The sequence below is a fragment of the Rana temporaria genome, chromosome 12, assembly GCF_905171775.1.
Source record: "Rana temporaria chromosome 12, aRanTem1.1, whole genome shotgun sequence".
NCBI classification, from domain to species: domain Eukaryota; kingdom Metazoa; phylum Chordata; class Amphibia; order Anura; family Ranidae; genus Rana; species Rana temporaria.
The window spans coordinates 44,798,516-44,805,090 of NC_053500.1; the positions used below are offsets into that span (position 1 = coordinate 44,798,516).

The window sequence follows — 6,575 nt, forward strand, 5'->3', positions numbered from 1 at the left end:
CAGCAAAGGACTGTGGGGGAGGAGATAAAAAGCCAGAGGAACTAGGCCAGAGCCTCTTTTTGCCTGCACCCCTTTAGGAGAGCATCTGTGTGTGTGGAATTGCGGGCTACCCAGGGGCACACAGCCTACAACTCCAGCCCAGAGGAACAGATTGTTCATGCAGCTCCAGCCCAGAGGAACAGATTGTTCATGCAGCTCCAGCCCAGAGGAGCAGACTGTCCATGCTAAAGAAGGACACCCTGCAACAGCTCAAGGACTGAATGACACTGCGACACACCTGCATCTGAGATTAATCAATCGCTCAGGGGAGGACCGCTGACTGTGTACAAGATTTGGTGAGGGGGCTTTGCCCAGGAACCTTTAATGCCTATATCATCATCATCATCATCATCATCATCATCAAAAAAATCTGGTGCAGCTGTGCATGGCAGCCAATCAATCAACTTCCAGGTTTTAGGGCCCTTTCACACGGAGCGGATCAGTAATGATCCTCTCCGTGTGTCCGCAAAGCTCAACGGGGATCCTCCGTAAAATCCCTGCTGAGCTGGCAGCTGACAGGGCGGTCCCTGCACACTGTGCACAGACCGCCCTGTGTTTCCTTCGCTCTCCCCTATGGGGGATCGGACGAACACGGACCGTATGTCCGTGTTCATCCGATCCGGCAGACGGAAGAAAAATAGGATTTATTCCGTCTGCAAATGCGGATCTTTGCGGAGGCGGACAAATTACGGGTGTCAGCGAATGTTCATCCGCTGACACCCGTAATCACATAGGGACCCATGTATGTCCCGTTTTCCTCCGCAAACGGACGGATGAAAATGCGGGCATACGGTCCGTACGTGTGAAAGGGCCCCTCAGTGTCAAAGCTTAATTGAACAAGCTGAAGTCAGAAGCTGATTGGCTACCATGCACAGCTGCACCAGATTTTGATGATGATGATATAGGATTTATACTGCGCCGAATACGCCCCCTTAGGAGCGCGTCTGCACTCTGCAGCTTTAGAAAATCAACCCCAGTACATGTAATAAAAAACCTGCCTGCTCACTGTTTTTAAAAGCGGTACTATACTTTTGCTTTAAGCACAGTCAAAATTCCAGAGCCCTGCTGAAGGGGGAGTGTGGCTCCTGAAACACGTTGAATTTTTTTCTGCTATGAATCCTTTTTATCATTAAAAACTTTGGACTCTTGGATGTTTTTAATGCACACTCATTGGATTGTATATACGTGAGAGAAAATAGAAAAAGGGCCACTTGTTCCTCCATACCCTGAAGTATGCCAAACGGCATCATTGATGTATAAAATATTTCAGTATTAGCATACTGCTAATTGCCACCACAATAAAAGTGTCTGTAGACCCAATGCACATGCATGGTAAAGCCTGGTACAAACTGTAAGTTTTTTTTCCTTCAACCCAGCTGGCTGAACGAAAAATAAAATAAAAACTGAAGATCTTGGTAGGAGATCATGTACTAACTATCTGATGTTAGTACACAGATCTCCCCCGCTGAACTGCCCCCTGCCAGAACACATTGGTCAGCGCTCTCAGCCATTGCCATGCCCATCAGTAGACTTTTTTCGTTCATGCCCCTTCGACAGAAGCCAGATGATCAGCCAGCTTCTGTTTGACTGGCTGCTGTACACATAGGCCAAATGTCAGCTGGTTTCTAATGAACCATTATTGACCGATATTCAGCCCATGTGTACGACCCTTAAGAGACTGACAATATGCTTGTTGTAAAACTCTGGGCTATAGATGCCATGTACAGCTTGTCATATAATTGACATATGATGTAATTCCTAATCCCAAAAGTTTCACTCTCAGGAGGAAGTAAATTGTACTTGCACGCAGGGATTAACTCCGAAACAAAGAAGCATTGGAGTTTACAAGACTATGTACACTAACATGCAGCAGGCTTCCAAGCACCTGCACACACACAGATCCTCTTGCTTTTTCTATATTTAGTTTTGCATATCACAAGGAACATAGAGCAACCATTTCAGCCATCCCTGCTTTTTATATATAAAATTAAAGGAGGTGCAGGAAAGAAAAGAAAACAAACATACAGTGGAACCTCGGATTACGAGCATAATCCGTTCCAGGAGTATGCTCGTAATCCAAAGTACTCGCATATCAAAGCGAGTTTCCCCATTGAAGTCAATGTAAACGAAAATAATTAGTTCCGCATTGACTTCGATGGAATGCAATACCATTTGTGGCCGGAGGTGGGGGGCTCCGGAGAGCCTCGGAAACGGTCGAAAAGGCCCGAGGAAGCTTCGACTAACCTTGGAAAACTTCCTACCCAAGATTCCTGTCCTCGAGTCTTTCCGTGCATTTCCGAATGGCGTCGACCCTCTGCGATCGGCGATATTCGGCTCTGCTCGGCTCCAGCGCCCCCCCAACCTCAGTCCAAAAGCGATACTGCACACCGCTTTGGCCTGAATCACGCTTGTTAACTGCGTTACTCGCAATCCAAGGTTTACTGTATATTTTCTACGCTGAGAACTGAGTGATCAAAGACTGCTAATTGCTCTGTTCTCTGGTCCGCTCTGAGCAGTCACTGCTCTGTGCTCTACTCCCCCAGCACTCACTGGTGCACCGAATTGTGGAGATGCCGGAGCGGCTGGCTCAGGCTCTCAGTGGCGCACTGAGATGCTGAGCCAGCTTTCACTTAGTCATCTGGGTGGATACCAACATTAATGTTAGGATCCCTGCAATTCCTGGACCGGCTCTGTGATGTTAGCCTACAGTTGGCTTTAACCTGCTGTCAGTTGAAAATGGGTCACAGGAGTGCAGTACTAAGTGCTCTCTTGTGACCTACAGGATAAGTATGGCCAAAAGAGCTTTGGTTATACTTCTTTAAGGCCCCATACTCACGAGCAAACATGTCTGCTGAAACTGGCCCGCAGGCCAGTTTCAGCAGACATGTTTGGTCGTGTGTGGGCGCGAGCGGGCCGAATTCCAGCAAACATTTGCCCGCCGGGCCTTTTCCCAGCAGACAAATATTCCTGGACTTGTTTTAAAACAGCCCGCTGGAATTCAGCCCGCTCGGACATGTACGGTCGTCAGTACAGACCTACCGTACATGTCCAGGCGCCCGCCGTCCCTCGCATGCGTCGAATGACTTCGACGCATGCGTGGAAGCATTTTAAAGGCGGGCCGCCCACGTCGCCGCGTCATTGTCGCGGCGACACCGCGTCATCGACGCGGCGACACCGCGGACACGCCCCGCGTATTGTTTACGCGCGGACTTCTGTACGATGGTGTGTACAACCATCGTACAGAAGCCCTCTGGCAGACATGTATGGTGAAAACGGTCCGACGGACCGCTTTCACCATACATGTTTGTCCATGTGTACCCGGCCTAAGGGTTTAGCACCCTTATATTGTCACAATGTTGAACTAAAAGGAACAGAGTGCAGCTGGTCATGTTGGTTTCAAGAGTTTCACTTTAACAGTAAAAAAACAGACGAATACATAAACTATAATCTCAAAGGCCTGATTTCACAGTAGGTTCTTTCTAAGAACTGGAGTTATTCTCTTCGCTGGCAGTCAGAAATCTGAATCTCATTGGCATCTGTGGAAAAATAACTCCAACTTTTAGCAAAAACACTGGTACAACAAGCAAGGCTGATTTTTTTAAAACTGGAGTAAAAAAGAATGACTGTATTACTTACAGCAGACTTTAGCTACCATTTTACAAATGAGAAAACAGAAGGCTATGATCAACATACACAAGCAATTAGTTTATAGCAATTAGTGTAGCAATATGGACTACAATTGCAAAGTGTGGGGATTCCCCGTCATTTCTAAGTACTGTATTGTCCCTCTAGTGTCCAGAGTCGCCAAACCAAAGGGATTGTGGGATTAGTACGTCCTCAGAATGGCAATTGCCCCACATGCCTATACACCTGGACTACATATTCCAGGGATCTTTGCTATCATGAGAGAGATTGCTGAGAAGAGCTATAAAATAAGCCAGAGACTCGCCCCATGCTCTCTTCCTCCTGGGCGAGTGAGGTCATGGCCTACCACGCGGTGTACAACATTCCAACCCGGCCGAGAAGGGCCTAACACTGCTTGCTGTTCATCGGACATCTATCTAGCACCACCTTGACAGTCCGACAACCTGCTTTTCGTGCTACGCATTAAATGATCGTTACAAGTGCATCCACTGCAAAGATGCCTCTCCGGGAGCTGCTGTTCGGAATGCACTGAATCGGCCTGGTCGTTGGTGAGAAGGCAATTGCCCACCTTTACAACCATTTTTTGTTGCTTCACTTGGACACTGTGTACAGACAGCTTTACCCTGGGAAAACACTTTACTGCACCTCTATTTGAACACTGTACATAGACACCTGTCACATCAACCATCCCAAGAAACACTATTGCCTTGTTACTGTACCTTATTGGATATAGTTAATTAGCTCCAACGGCTGGTGAAGACCATCAGGCCTGCAACTGGGACATTGTTGTCAAAACTACTTAAAGGGCCCTCACACCATTCCTGTTTGATTTATCTTTCATTAGGATTAAAAGTTAAATAGGCCGGCCTGGGTTCCCCCTTTAGAAGTCTTGCCAGAAGTAATGCCTAATTCTTGCTTATCCTTTCAGGTCATGTTTAAGTGGTACTCCCTTGTACATACGTTTATATAATATAATGGTATTAACAAATTGTCTTAACTTGTATTATTGTAGAGGAATTCTTCTGCTATGTCAGGACTGTTATCCAAAGCTCAGTGGATCTATTACCTCCTCTTTTCAACAAGATCTTCTTTGAGTTATTCCAGTAAACATTAATAGGATATAAACTCACTGATTTGTCTGACGTATTACTTTGAGGTGGTGCAAAGATGTCTGAACCCAGAGTGTCAGGTGGGTTGGAATGTTCACAGGGTCATGGTGGCGCAGATGAGCAAGCAAATCCCAGCATACCTCAAGGGGGTCGTGCTAAAAAAAACATTTGATTATAGTGTTTGTTAAGCACAGTGGATTAGTGGTTAGCAAATCTTCCCTGCAGCACAGGGGTCAGGTCCTTGGTTTAAATGCCAAACAGAACACTACCTGCATGGAGTTTGCATGTTCTCCCTGTGCTTGTGTGGGTTTTCTCCCGCACTCTGGTAGATAGTAGAGCTTCTACTCATTTACTAAGATCTGGAGCAACTGCACTTGCAGAGTGCAATTAAACTTTGCAAAGTACACATTCTATTTGCCTTTAGTAAATCAACCCGAATAGCTCCCTCTGCTGTCAATCACAGCCAGTGAGCAAATGAGAAGGGAGAGGGGGTGGGGCATATTTGTGGCTCTCTGTGTGTAAATGGACACGCAGAGGCTCGGAAGTGAGCCTGCTTGGGTTCCCCCCATTGCAAGCTGCTTGCTCTGGGGGCAGGAGGCAGGAGGGAGGGGCCAGCGGTGGACCCGAAACGAGGAGGATCGGTGCTACTCTGTGCAAAACTGCTGCACAGAGCTGGTAAGTATGACATGTTTGTTATTTTAAAAAAAATGCCGTCCTCTCTTCGGCAGGACATATACTAAAATTGGAACGACAGTATGCCCCCTGCGCAAGAATGACACGCAAATTGCTTTTAATATTACTAACTGTTTCAGAAATCAAGGCATGCCTTGAATAATAACTATCACAGTTGCTTGTGACAACTGCAGATCAAGAGATGGAAGCTTTCTTGCCTGTAAATGATAGGAAGGTTTAGTTCTGCTTTAAATGGCGATCATTTTTCCAACATGCTGAAAAAAATTCTCTGAACAGCATAGTGACCCTTATACTGCAAACACTCATATATTCCTCTTTTATTCTTCAGGTTTCATAGAAAAAAGTGATTTGGATTGTGTTAATAATCACATTAGTCTTATTTCATGAGATAAAGGATAATTTATAATAGGAGGTAACACATAGATGCCAATTGCCAGCTTGCTATGGCTACTGCCCACCATCATGATTCATTGAACTGCATTAGCAGAATAATGTACCAAATCTCCTAACTGTTCTTAGTTTGGGTAAGGTCAGTAGGGATGTTCTGACACACTGAGGGGGATTAACAAAGGGTTGTTCAAGCACAATGCTTGCACGACTCTTCTAAATTTAGAACACAGATGCTCCTAATATACAAAAGGAGCGTTCTATTTTGTGGATGTGACAGGCACAGCACAAATAACTGAAGTTGCAAGCTCCAATCTCTCTGCCCATCCACACTCATTTTATAGTGAGGAGGAGGGTGTAGCCTCTGCTTGTGTAGTGTAATCACTGCACAGGCAGAGAGAGGGATGTGAGCTGTCTGTTTACAAACAAGCCCAATTCATTATTGATGCACGCATTTCTGCATAACACACAATTACTAAGAGCCGGTTCACACTGGGGTGACACGTCAGGCGGCTTCAGCCGCCTGACGAGTTGCGTCCCATTGAATACAATGGAACCGTTCTAATAGGAGCGACGCAAGTCGCTTCGACTTAGAAAAAGGTTCCTGTACGACTTCGGGGGCGGCTCGGGGCGACCTGCATTGACTTCTATACAGAAGTCGTTTTGCAAATCACCTCTGAAGTCGTCCTCAGGACGACTTGC

At 46.2% G+C, this 6,575-nt stretch overlaps 1 pseudogene; it reads left to right on the top strand.

The window, feature by feature from the left end:
- Window positions 1–5,505: 5,505 nt before the first annotated feature.
- Window positions 5,506–5,602, top strand: LOC120919690 (annotated as a pseudogene).
- The last annotated feature ends 973 nt before the right edge of the window (window positions 5,603–6,575 follow it).